Source organism: Somniosus microcephalus, chromosome 11, assembly GCF_052327205.1.
Source record: "Somniosus microcephalus isolate GS21.2 chromosome 11, FLI_Smic_1.0, whole genome shotgun sequence".
NCBI lineage: Eukaryota > Metazoa > Chordata > Chondrichthyes > Squaliformes > Somniosidae > Somniosus > Somniosus microcephalus.
In genome coordinates, this window is record NC_140997.1 from 154,991,051 (window position 1) to 155,006,036 (window position 14,986).

Below are 14,986 nucleotides of genomic sequence, written 5' to 3' on the forward strand. Positions count from 1 at the left end.
GAATTTGGAGGAATTGGGAAATTTGCAATAAAGAAAAGAATTGCAGAATATGGGCTCAGGACGCTTAAAGACTGCACCTTGTTTTAATGGCGCCTCCCTTGATGTACTGCTGGGGCCAGTGAGGAGTCCAAGAGAGATAGTCTTCTCCAACAACAGGAGTAAGAAACCTGCTGCTGGTACAAAAGAAGGCGTGGCTGGAGGTCAGCAGCAGGAGCACTGTGCCACATTCCTGACTTCAGTGCAGGAAGCGCTTTAATGACCTAATCAGGTCAGGAAATGTGAGTACAGTTGCACATTCACCTACATTCTCTTGTGCCCATCCAACACCCACCTCCCACCCCACCCACACTCTGTCTTGAAAGCACACCCATCCTTCTCTTTCTATGCACTTCCTCACACCCCCATCTATCCATTCACCACTGCCACTCACCCTGGTCCTTGAGTAATTTGATGCCTTTCCCTGATAGTCACCCTCACCAAATGCACTCCGTTCATCGGGTGACTGTAATGATATCAGCAAATAGTGATGGTATTTGCCTGTTTGATTATGATGCCTTACCAGCATAGTTGCCTGATTGATTACTTATGCCTGACCAGCAGAGGTCATGTGAGAGACAAGCAGTTTAGTTTTAGTTTCGCTTTTAGATGGATCACTGGCATGGTGTCTCCTGTAATGCTGTTAAAAAGAGTTGAACAGACTTTAGATTAAAAGACATTCTCTTTCATAAATGTCTCATCATTGAACCCACATACAAATCGATACATGGTGTCAGAAGTGATTGAAAGAGATGAAGAGGAAAAATCTGAAGTGAAATCAGCTCTCCACATATTAGCAAGCCAAAAGAGAACATCGTTACTTACCATTGGAGAATAGCTAACAAAGTGAAAAATGGAAGGATTACACCCACCGGCGAAGCTTCAGTTGACAGGTAATGTGGCTGAAAATTGGAGGAGATTCAAACAACGTACAGAGTTGTATTTAGCGGCAATCGGAGCTGACGAGAAAAGTGATAAAAAGAAATCGTCCGTGTTCTTACATGTCGTGGGTGATGAAGCGCTGGAGGTGTATAATAACTTCACATTCGCTGCTGATGGAGACAACATGAAGCTAGATAAAATAATGGAACAGTTTGAGGCCTACTGCATACCTAAACGTAACGTGATGTTTGAGAGGCACAGATTTTTCACATGTGTACAGAAACCGGGTGAGACTATTGATCAGTATGTGACTGAACTGAGAAACAGAAGCAAATCGTGTGAATTTGGGGGACTGACAGACTCGCTGATAAAAGACAGACTGGTGTGTGGTATTCCGAATAATGGTCTAAGGGAAAGACTGCTAAGAGAGCAAGATCTAGACCTGGGAAAAGCCATAGCACTGTGTAGGGCTACAGAGACTGTGAAGTTGCAGGCAAAGGAGCTGTTCAGTGATAATAGCTGCAGCGTGGATGCAGTGAGAAAGAACGGACACGAACCGTTTAACAAAAAGAGCGCCAATGTGAAAAAAGAGGCGTAGCCAGTGAACAAAAATGAAAGGGGCAATCGAAAGTCATGTAGTCGATGCGGTACACAGCATACACCAAAAAAGTGTCCAGCATATGGTAAAACATGCAATAGTTGCAACAAAAATAACCATTATGCCCGTTGCTGTAAGAACCAAGCACAACAAAGCAAGGTCCATACAGTAGATGAAAGCGAGATAGAGGAGTTCTATGTAGATGTTGTGTGTGAAAACAAAGAAGAAAAAAGAGACTGGGTGTTGACACTAAAAGTGAATGATGTACATATTCCATTTAAATTGGATACTGGAGCACAAGTTAATGTGATATCAGAGACTGATTTTAAGAAAATTAGACCCAGACCAAAGATACATGGAATAAAAGTGAAAGTGACAGGATACTCAGGTACTGATATACCAGTGAAAGGAAGATGCATTGTCAAAGTGACACACAAGGACAGAGAGCACATGCTACCATTAATCGTGGTGCCAAAGGATGTGCAAGCCATACAAGGTTTAAAAGCCTGTGAGAGACTGAACCTGGTAAAGAGAGTCCTCGTTGTGGAAAGCGAAGGAGAGACAATCTATGATGAACTCATGAAAGAGTACAATGACCTATTTCAGGGTCTAGGCTGCCTTCCAGGAGAACACACGATCAGAGTAGATAAAAGTATGCCAACGGTCATACATCCATGCAGAAAAGTTCTATTTGCTCTTGAAAAGCAACTGAAGGCAGAGTTGGACAGGATGGAAAGCCTGAACGTGATTCAAAAGATAGATGAGCCAACTGAGTGGGTGAGTTCCCTCGTCATTGTGGACAAAAAGAATGGAAAGTTCAGAATTTGCCTGGATCCAAGAGATCTAAACAGAGCAATAAAGAGAGAGCACTTCAAGCTTCCTACACGTGAGGAAATCATGTCACAGTTTGCAAGTGCAAAGTATTTCAGCAAGTTAGATGCATCATCAGGATTTTGGCAGATGAAGCTGGACGAGGCAAGTTCAAGACTGTGCACGTTCAACACTCCATTTGGCAGATACAGATTCCTAAGGTTGCCATTTGGCATTGCCTCAGCTCCTGAAGTGTATCACAAAACTATCCATATGATCTATGAGCACCTGGAGGGAGTTGATACATCAATGGATGACATCATAATATGGGGAACCACGAGAACTGAGCATGACGAGAGACTGAAAAATGTGCTGGAAGCAACAAGGAAAACAAACCTGAAGCTGAATAGAGAGAAATGCCAGCTCGCGGTGACAGAACTGACATTCGTGGGAGATATCCTTAGCAGTGAGGGCATCAGACCAGATCCCAGAAAGGTGTCCACCATTGAGAATATGCCAAAGCCACAATGCAAAAAGGACGTGCAGAGGTTTAATGGAATGATCAACTACATGGGTAAATTCGTATCCAACCTCTCAGAAAAGATGGCGCCACTGAGAAGACTAACTGAAACGAACATAGAATGGGAATGGAATCATGAGCATGAGAAGTCATGGAGCGAGCTAAAGAAACTGCTCACAGAGGAACCAGTTCTGAGGTTTTATGACCCAGCGAGACCCATCGAGATATCATCAGATGCATCACAGAGTGGGCTCGGTGCCGTTCTTCTGCAAAAATATGACTACTGGCAACCTATTGCATATGCATCGCGCTCAATGACAGACGCGGAGACGCGATATGCTCAAATAGAAAAGGAGCTGCTCAGCATCACATACGCCTGTGAAAGATTTCACCAGTTTGTGGCAGGACAAGCAATCAGTGTAGAGACTGACCATAAGCCCTTGATTGCATTGTTCCAAAGGCACTAAATAGCTGTCCGCTTAGAATACAAAGAATGATGATTAGGCTGCAACGCTATAAACTGAATGTTGCGTACACACCGGGTAAACTGATGAATACAGCAGACACGTTGTCCAGAGCTGTTGACCCAAGTGAGTCCGCAAACACCACAATGGATGAAAAAGTGAACGTCTACGTGGACATGATCACAAGTGCACTGCCCATAGCAGATGCAAAAATGGAGCTCATAAAGACTGAGACAAACAAAGATGAAACAATGAGACGACTGAGGAAAAACATCTTGGATGGATGGCCCAACATGAAGCAAGACTGCTCACCTGACATGGCAGAGTACTGGAATTGCAGGGCGGAACTATCAGTGGTCGAAGACATCATTTACAAAGGAAGTAAATAGTTATCCCAAAGAGTCTGAGAAAAGAGATGCTAAAAAGGATCCATGGAGGACATCTGGGAATTGTAAAGTGTAAGAAAAGATCACGAGAGGTGATGTACTGGCCACGAATCAACCAAGATGTGACAAATGAGGTGTCAAACTGCACAATATGCCTGAAATATCGAGCAAGCAATCCGGTAGAACCACTAAAGCCACACCCAGCTCCAGACAGACCTTACCAGAAGGTAGGCGCTGACCTATTCGTATGTCAAGGGAAGGACTATCTTGTAGTCACAGACTATTACTCCCTGTATCCAGAGGTTTGTAGACTGTACACCACCACTGCAGATGCTGTGATAAGATGTTTGAAAGCCATATTCTCCAGACATGGCGTGGCAAGCGAGGTCTTCACAGACAACGGACCCCAGTTTTACAATGCAAGTTTCCAACACTTTGCCAAAGAGTGGGACTTTGTCCACACAATGTCAAGTCCTCACTTTCCACAGTCCAATGGTCTAGTGGAAAAATTTGTCCAGACAGTGAAAAGACTGATGTACAAGGCAAAAGACAGTGGAACTGACTTCTACCAGAGCATGCGTGTATACCGCACAACGCCGCTCGAGTGTGGTATGTCACCAGCCCAACTCCTTATGGGACGTCGGCTAAGGTCAAATCTACCCATCCCGGAGAACCTCCTGAAAACAAAAGAGGGGGAGAAAGTGAGGAAGTTCAAAGAACAACAGAAAGAAAAGCAAAAGTACTACTATGACAGAGGAACACAAAACCTACCTGAACTCCACACTGGTGACCAAGTAAGGTTCAAAGACAAAACAAACATATGGACTCAGAAGGGAACTGTCCTGAGTGAAGTTCAACCAAGATCATACACCATTCAGACAGATGAGGGTGCTGTTCTGCGAAGAAATCTTCGAGATCTTCTCATGGGACCAGCCACAGCAAGTCAAAAGACTGATACTGTTGGACAACCTGATAACACAGCTGAGAACACATCATCTGAGGCAACAACTCAGATTCAAGGACAATCAATCAGAAAATCCTCAAGAAACGTGAAGCCTCCTGAGAGACTCATTGAGCAAATTTAAGGACTCTTGTTATAGAAGGAAGTAATGTTATCTTATTCTTTCTTCAAGTTCTAGTGTATTTACATATTTCATGTGAACACACAAAACAAGGTTAAAAAACCTTGATCGCGTTAATGATAATGTAAGTTCATTAAGTGTTACAGTTAAAATGCAGATTAATACAAAGAAAACATGTTGTTAGATAAAAGTGAAAAACTTTTGTTTTAAGAAAGGGAGACGTAATGATATCAGCAAATAGTGATGGTATTTGCCTGTTTGATTATGATGCCTTACCAGCATAGTTGCCTGATTGATTACTTATGCCTGACCAGCAGAGGTCATGTGAGAGACAAGCAGTTTAGTTTTAGTTTCGCTTTTAGATGGATCACTGGCATGGTGTCTCCTGTAATGCTGTTAAAAAGAGTTGAACAGACTTTAGATTAAAAGACATTCTCTTTCATAAATGTCTCGTCATTGAACCCACATATAAATTGATACAGTGACCACATGCCATTACAGTCACTCAGGTCTGCTTTTTCCCCCATTGCAGGAAAAGAGAGCGTAGAATACTTGGGAGAGGGAGAGAACGGGAGGTGGTCCTCCAAACATCTTGCAGCTGATAAGTGCAGGGGAGGAGGAGCTGGAGATCAGTGGCATTTCAGCGTGCCTGGCAATCGGAGATGGGAAGACGGGGACCTCCCAGCTACCTCGTGACAGAATTAAATATCTTCAGCCCACATGTCAGACAACACTCAGCAGTCATGTTGACTTGATTTTAACAGCAAGTGAAATATGATCATCTTCATAATTATAAGTTGCAACATTCTTACATTGCCAATACTAATTCACATTTTTTCTCTTCACCAGGGCCTTCACACGTGCAACAGCCTCACGTGGGCCTCATGGACAATAAAGCCGCAGAGGAGCTGATTCCTTCTGAGGGTGCACCGTTACAGGACTCATGCACCAGCACAGATACTCACACTTCGGTGGGGCCAGGTGGGCAGATAGTTGGGTTTTCACCTGGTGACCCACTCTTCACAAGTGAGCAAGAGCAGATGGTGGAGTCAAGGACAGCCATGGAGCGTCCGCGTCGGAAGGCGTAGCCTTCTCCAAGCCCTGCTCAGCAGGTCACAGATGCTGATGATCATTGAGGGCAGCAGAAAATCTGCGACATACTGATAGGCCTTCCAAGTACACCATCCATGATTGCAGAGAGAATGGTGGAGTCCAGCTCAAGCATCAGTGGGTTTGTGTCGCAGGGCATTGTGAAGATGCTTTCTTCCATGGATAGAGTGGCCAACTCCATGGAACATCAATCGCAACATCAAACGAGTCCATGCATACCTTAACCACGGCTGTGCAGACTCTGGATGCCAACATGTCTGGTGCTTTAAATAGGAACACAGACACCATAGCCTTGACCTTACAGTGCATCACTGATCTGCACGAAATGTCTCTCCAGCAGAGTGGTAGGAGTAAAATGCAGCTGGGCCATGAGAGGGATGATGACGAAAGGGGACATAGAAGTGGGGACTCGGGTCAAAGCAGTCCCATTTCTCACCCGTTGAGCCACCTCAGTCATTAAGCAGGCAACTATAGAATAGTTAGCCTAACATCTGTCATTGGGAAAATGCTGGAGTCCATCATTAAGGAAGTATTAGCAGAACATTTAGAAAATCATAATATAGTCAGGCAGAGTCAGCATGGTTTTATGAACGGGAAATCATGTTTGACAAATTTGCTGGAGTTCTTTGAGGATGTAACGAGTAGGGTGGATAAAGGGGAACCAGCAGATGTTGTGTATTTGGATTTCCAGAAGACATTCGATGAGGTGCCACATAAAAGGTTATTACAAAAGATAAAAGCTCACGGGGTTGTGGGTAATATATTAGCACGGATAGAGGATTGGCTAACTAACAGAAAACAGAGAGTCAGGATAAATGGGTCATTTTCAGTTTGGCAAACTGTAACTAGTGGGGTGAAACATAGAAACATAGAAGATAGGAGCAGGGGTAGGCCATTCGGCCCCTCGAGCCTGCTCCGCCATTCAAAGAGATCATGGCTGATCATCCAAATTCAGTACTCTGTCCCTGCTTTCTCCCCATATCCCTTGATCCCTTTAGCCTTAAGAAATATATCCAACTCCTTCTTGAATATATTTAATGAACTGGCCTCCACCGCCCTCTGTGGCAGAGAATTCCACAGGTTCACCACTCTCTGAGTGAAGAAATACCTCCTCATTTCAGTCCTAAATGGCTTACCCCTTATCCTTAGACTATGACCCCTGGTTCTGGACTCCCCGGCCATCAGAAACATCCTTCCTGCATCTAGTCCGCCCAGGCCTGACAGAATTTTATAGGTTTCGATGAGATCCCCTCTCAATCTTCTAAACTCCAGTGAGTATAAGCCCAATCGACACAATCTCTCCTCATATGTCATTCCTGCCATCCCAGGTATCAGCCTGGTGAATCTTTGCTGCACTCCCTCCATGGCAAGAACGTCCTTCCTCAGATAAGGCGACCAAAACTGCACACAATACTCAAGGTGCTGTCTCACCAAGGCCCTGTACAACTGCAGCAAGACATCCTTATTTCTGTGCTCGCACCCTCTTGCTACGAAAGCCAACATACCATTTGTCTTCTTAACCGCCTGCTGCACCTGCATGATTACCTTCAGCGACTGGTGCACAAGAACACCCAGGTCTCTTTGCACTTCCCCTTCTCCCAATCTATTGCCATTCAAGTAATAGTCTGCCTTCCTGTTTTTGCCACCAAAGTGGATAACCTCACATTTATCCACATTATAGTGCATTTGCCATGTTTCTGCCCAATCACTCAACCTATGCAAATCGTACTGGAGTTTCACGACATCCTCCTCACCGCATACCCTCCCACCCAGCTTTGTGTCATTTGCAAATTTGGAGATATTACATCCAATTCCCTCATCAAGATCATTAATATATATTGCGAACAGCTGGGGTCCTAGGACCGATCCTTGCGGTACCCCACTAGTCACTGCCTGCCACTCGGAAAATGACCCATTTATTCCAAGTCTTTGCTTTCTATCCGCCAACCAGTTCTCTATCCAAGTCAATACCTTGCCCCAATCCCATGTGCATTAATTTTGCACGCTAATCTCTTATGCGGGACCTTATCGAAAGCCTTCTGAAAGTCCAAATATATCACATCCACTGGTTCTCCCTTATCTACTTTACCAGTTACATCCTCAAAAAATTCCAGTAGGTTAGTCAAGCACGATTTACCTTTCGTAAATCCATGTTGACTTTGTCCGATCCCGTCACTGCTTTCCAAGTGCTCTGCTATTACATCTTTTATAATGGAGTCTAGCATTTTCCCCACTACCGATGTCAAGCTTACCGGTCTATAATTCCCTGCTTTTTCTCTGCCACCTTTTTTGAATAGTGGGGTAACATTAGCTGCCCGCCAATCCATGGGTACTGTTCCAGAGTCTATTGAGTTCTGGAAGATGACCAGCAATGCATCTACTATTTCTAGGGCCTCTTCCTTAAGTACCCTAGGATGTAGATTATCAGGCCCTGGGGATTTATCGGCCTTCAGTCCCATCAATTTTCCAAACACCATTTCCCTACAAATACTGATTTCTTTCAGTTCCACCCTTTCATCAGATCCTATGTTCCCTGCCATCTCTAGGAGGTTAGTTGTGTGCTCCTTTGTGAAGACAGAACCAAAATATGTATTTAGTTGGTCGGCCATTTCTTTGTTCCCCATTATAAATTCCCCTGATTCTGACTGCAAGTGACCTACGCTTGACTTCACCAATCTTTTTCTCTTCACATATCTATAAAAGCTTTTACAGTGAGTTTTTATGTTCCCAGCAAGCTTACTCTCATATTCTATTTCCCCCTTCTTAATTAATCCCTTTGTCCTCCTTTGTTGAATCCTAAACTGCTCCCAATCCTCAGGATTATTGCATTTTTTGGCCAATTTATATGTCCTCTCCTTGGATCTTATGCTATCCCTAATTTCCCTTGTTAGCCACGGTTGAGTCACCTTTTTTGTTTTATTTTTATGCCAAACTGTGATGAACAAATTCTGTAGTTCATCCATTCGGCCTTTGAATGTTTGCCATTGCCTATCCACCATCAACCCTTTGAGTGACATTCCCCAATCAATTCTGCCCAACTCTCTCCTCAGACCATCGTAGTTTCCTTTATTTAAATTCAGGACCCTAGTCTCTGAGTCAACGACTTCATTCTCCATCTTAATGAAGAATTTGTTCATATTATGATCGCTCCGACCCATGGGGCCTCGTACAACAAGTTTGCTTAATAATCCTTTCTTGTTACATAATACCCAGTCTAAGATGAACTGATCTCTGGTTGGTTCCTCGACATATTGGTCCAGGAAACCATCCCGTAAACACTCCAGGAATTCCTCCTCCACAATATTGTTACTAATTTGGTTAGCACAATCTATATGTAGATTAAAGTCACCCATGATGACTGCTGTGCCCTTATTGCACGCTTCTTTAATTTCCCTTTTAATGCCATGCCCAACATCTGCCTTACTGTTTGGAGGTCTATACACCACAGGGTGCCGCAGGGATCAGTGCTGTGGCCTCAACTATTTCTCTCAGGGGGTCATGATTCTGTGGCATTCTCTTCCCCAGAGAGCTGTGGAGGCAGGGTCATTGAATATATTTAAGGTGGAGATAGCCAGATTTTTGAATGGTAAAGGAGTCAAGGGTTATGGGGAGCGGGCAGGGAAGTGGAGTTGAGGCCAAGATCAGATCAACCATGATCTTATTGAATGGCAGAGCAGGCGCGAGGGGCCAAATGACCTACTTCTATGTCTTATGTTCTTATGTTATTGTGATTCACTAAAATCTCCTTCATGCCCGTAGGGTTTATGTTTCTATTTAATTAATTACATTTGTCACAAGGTGCTGTTAATTGCATTATCATAAGTTCTCACGAAGAAATATTGGTTCATGATTTCATGTCTGACTTCTTATTTGATGACTTGGCAGGAAGAGGTTAATTCATTCACTCAGTTGTTCATCTTGGCTTTTGAAGGTTGGTTGCTTTGTGTAACTGCCAATAATATTTTGGACTGGTTAATAGAAGACAGCTCAAGTAGTTTAGATTTAAGGCAGCTAATAAACCCTAGACATGGATGGTAAATCGCCAGCTGATTTTTTGATGAGGAATTAAGGTGAAGGGGTTAAAGATTTATCTGATGCCCTTTGATTAATGCTCCTTACAGGATTTATTGGTCGCAGTATTCTTACAACAAATAATTTCCAGCTAAAGATAGAGTGACTAGGCCTCCTGGATCTGCAGGTAAATATCACTGACCTTTAGACCTCAATTTTTAGTTCAGTGTGAATGGTTGCAGTATCACTCAAATATAATCTGTAATGGAATAAGCCAGCCAATTGGAAGCTCACCTCTACAAATAGAGATGTAGGGGGAGAATTTTAACCCCCTCCCCCAGGAGTGGGGTGGGGGGTGGCAGGACAATATCGGGGTGTTAAATTATTAATAATGGGAAACCCAACTCCAACCCTCTGTGAACGCATCTACTTCTGGTTTAACCGCGACGGATTTGGAGTTGAGCCTGGACCTGGGAGAGAGCAGCATCGAGCACGGCAGAGCTTAAAACCGACGGCAGTGAAGGAGGCCCGACCACAGAGCCTGGACCTGGGAGAGAGCAGCATCGAGGCGGCAGAGCTTAAAACCGGCAGATTCAGCGAGGCCCGACCACAGAGCCTGGACCTGGGAGAGAGCAGCATCGAGCGCGGCGGCAGTTAAAACCGGCGGATTCAGCGAGGCCTGACCAATTCAGCAGCGGGGGACAGAGGTAAAAAGTAATCAAAGTGTGATGTCAGCAGGAAGCAGGTAAGTGATTGGGTGGTGAGTATTTCTCTCTTTTTTTAAACATTAACTCTGGTTTATAGTTTCTAAGGTCTCTCTGGTGTAGCGGGGACTGTTGGTAAACTATTTAACTGTAGTGTAATTAGTGGGATTGATTGATTTAATTTATACTCAATTAATTAAAGGGTAAATCATGGCAGGACAGCCCGGCCCTGTGATCTGCTCCTCCTGCGATATGTGGGAACTCAGGGACACTTCCTGTGTCCCTGACAACTACATGTGCAGGGAGTGCATCCAGCTGCAGCTACTGACAGACCGCATTGCGGCACTGGAGCTGTGATTGGATGCATACTGGAGCATTCACGATGTTCGGGACATCGTGAATAGCACGTTTAGGGAGTTGGACACACCACAGATAGAGGTTGGACAGGTAGAAAGGGAATGGGTGACCAACAGGCAGAGGACTCGGTGCAGGCAGGTAGTGCAGTGGTCCCCTGTGGACATCCCCCTCTCAAACAAATATACCACTTTGAGTACTGTTGGGGGGGATGGCTTATCAGAGGAAGGCAGCAGCAGCCAACTTCCTGGCACCAGGGGTGGCTCTGCTGCACAGAATGGGAGGAAGAAGTGTGGTAGAGCTATAGTAATAGGGGATTCATTTGTAATGGGAATAGATAGGCGTTTCTGCGGCCGCAAACGAGACTCCAGGATGGGGTGTTGCCTCCCTGGTGCAAGGGTGAAGGATGTCTCCGAGCGGCTGCAGAATATCTTGGAAGGGGAGGGTGAACAGCCAGTTGTCGTGTTGCATATAGGCACCAACGATACAGGTAAAACGCGGGATGAGGTCCTAAAAATGGAATATAGGGAGTTAGGAGGTAAATTAAAAAACAGGACCTCAAAGGTAGTAATCTCAGGATTGCTACCAGTGCCACGTGCTAGTCAGAGCAGAATAGAAGGATACTTCAGATGAATACGTGGCTAGAGGAATGGTGCCAGGGGGAGGGATTCAAGTTCCTGAGACATTGGAACCGGTTCTGGGGGAGGTGGGACCAGTTCAAACCGGATGGTCTGCACCTGGGCAGGGCTGGAACCGATGTCCTAGGGGAAGTGTTTGCTAGTGCTGTGGGGGAGGGTTTAAACTAAAATGGAAGGGGGTTGGGAACCTGAGCAGGGAGACAGAGGAAAGGGAAACAAGGATAAAAGCAAAAGATAGGAAGGAGAAAAACAAAAGTGGCAGTCAGAGAAATCAACAGTTTAAATCAAACATGGTCACAGTAAATAATAATTCTAATAGGTCTAAGAGCGTTAAAAAAACAAGCCTGAAGGCTTTGTGTCTTAATGCGAGGAGCATTTGTAATAAGATGGATGAATTGGCTGCGCAAATAGAGGTAAACGAATATGATTTGGTTGGGATTACGGAAACATGGCTCAAGGATGGCCAAGATTGGGAACTCAACATCCAGGGGTATTCAATATTCAGGAAAGATAGGCAAAAAGGAAAGGGAGGAGGGGTAGCATTACTGGTTAAAGAAGGGATTAACACAATTGTAATGAAGGATATTAGCTCTGATGATGTGGAATCTGTATGGGTAGAATTGAGAAATACTAAGGGGAAAAAACATTAGCGGGAGTGGTATATAGACCTCCAAACAGTAAGGCGGAGGTTGGGGATGGCATTAAAAGGGAAATTAAAGAAGTGTGCAATAAGGGCACAGCAGTCATCATGGGTGACTTTAATCTACATATAGATTGGGCTAACCAAATTACTAACAATACTGTGGAGGAGGAATTCCTGGAGTGTTTACAGGATGGTTTCCTGGACCAATATGTCGAGGAACCCTCCAGAGATCAGGCCATCTTAGACTGGGTATTATGTAACGAGAAAGGATTAATTAGCAATCTTGTTGTACGAGGCCCTTTGGGTCGGAGCGATCATAATATGATCGAATTCTTCATTAAGATGGAGAATGAAGTCGTTGACTCATACTAGGGTCCTCAATTTAAATAAAGGAAACTACGGTGGTGTGAGGAGTGAGTTGGGTAGGATTGATTGGGGAATGGCACTCAAAGGGTTGACGGTGGATAGGCAATGGCAAACATTCAAAGACTGAATGGATGAGCTACAGAAGTTGTTCATCCCAGTTTGGCATAAAAATAAAACAAAAAAGGTGACTCAACCGTGGCTAACAAGGGAAATTAGGGATAGCATAAGGTCCAAGGAGAGGACATATAAATTGGCCAGAAAAAGCAATAATCCTGAGGATTGGGAGCAGTTTAGTATTCAACAAAGGAGGACAAAGGGATTAAATAAGAAAGGGAAAATAGAATATGAGAGTATGCTTGCTGAGAACATAAAAACTCACTGTAAAAGCTTTTATAGATATGTGAAGAGAAAAAGATTGGTGAAGTCAAGCGTAGGTCCCTTGCAGTCAGAATCGGGGGAATTTATAATGGGGAACAAAGAAATGGCAGACCAACTAAATACATATTTTGGTTCTGTCTTCACAAAGGAGGACACAAATAACCTCCCAGAAATACCGGGGAACATAGGGTCTGATGAAAGGGTGGAACTGAAAGAAATCAGTATTTGTAGGGAAATGGTGTTAGGAAAATTGTTGGGACTGAAGGGCGATAAATCCCCAGGGCCTGATAATCTACATTCCAGAATACTTAAGGAAGTGGCACTAGAAATAGTAGATGCATTGCTGGTCATCTTCCAGAACTCAATAGACTCTGGAATAGTACCCATGGATTGGCGGGTAGCTAATGTTACCCCACTATTCAAAAAAGGTGGCAGAGAAAAAGCGGGGAATTATAGACCGGTAAGCCTGACATCGGTAGTGGGGAAAATGCTAGAGTCCATTATAAAAGATGTAATAGCAGAGCACTTGGAAAGCAGTGACAGGATCGGACAAAGTCAACATGGATTTACAAAAGGTAAATCATGCTTGACTAATCTACTGGAATTTTTTGAGGATGTAACTGTTAAAATAGATAAGGGAGAACCAGTGGATGTGATGTATTTGGACTTTCAGAAGGCTTTTGATAAGGTCCCGCATAAGAGATTAGCGTGCAAAATTAAGGCACATGGGATTGGGGGCAAGGTTTTGACTTGGATAGAGAACTGGTTGGCGGACAGAAAGCGAAGAGTTGGAATAAATGGGTCGTTTTCCGAGTGGCAGGCAGTGACTAGTGGGGTACCGCAAGGATCGGTCCTAGGACCCCAGCTGTTCACAATATATATTAATGGCCTGGACGAGGGAATTGGATGTAATATGTCCAAATTTGCAGACGACACAAAGCTGGGTGGGAGGGTGTGCTGTGAGGAGGATGTCATGAATCTCCAGTACGATTTGGACAGGTTAGGTGATTGGGCAGAAACATGGCAAATGCACTATAATGTGGATAAATGTGAGGTTATCCACTTTGGTGGCAAAAACAGGAAGACAGATTATTATCTGAATGGCAATAGATTGGGAGAAGGGGAAGTGCAAAGAGACCTGGGTGTTCTTGTAAACCAGTCGCTGAAGGTAAGCATGCAGGTGCAGCAGGCGGTTAAGAAGGCAAATGGTATGTTGGCCTTCGTAGCAAGAGGGTTCGAGTACAGGAACAAGGATGTCTTGCTACAGTTGTACAGGGCCTTGGTGAGACCACACCTTGAGTATTGTGTGCAGTTTTGGTCACCTTATCTGAGGAAGGACGTTCTTGCCATGGAAGGAGTGCAGCGAAGATTCACCAGGCTGACACCTGGGGTGGCAGGAATGACGTATGAGGAGAGATTGTGTTGATTGGGCTTATACTCACTGGAGTTTAGAAGATTGAGAGGGGATCTCATCGAAACCTATAAAATTCTGTCAGGCCTGGACAGACTAGATGCTGGAAGGATGTTCCCGAACGTCAGGGAGTCCAGAACCAGGGGTCATAGTCTAAGGATAAGGGGTAGGACATTTAGGACTGAAATGAGGAGGAATTTCTTCACCCAGAGAGTGGTGAACCTGTGGAATTCTCTGCCACAGAGGGCAGTGGAGGCCAGTTCATTAAATATATTCAAGAAGTAGTTGGATATATTTCTTAAGGCTAAAGGGATCAAGGGATATGGGGAGAAGGCAGGGACAGTGTACTGAATTTGAATGATCAGCCATGATCTCATTGAATGGCGGAGCAGGCTCGAAGGGCCGAATGGCCTACTCCTGCTCCTATCTTCTATGTGTATTGATTTCTTTGTGGGTTCAATGATGAGACATTTATGAAAGAGAATGTCTTTTAATCCAAAGTTTGTTCAACTCAGTTCAACAGCATTTATAGGAGACATCATGTTAGAAATCCGTCTTGAATGAAACTGAAACTAAACCAAACTGCTTGTCTC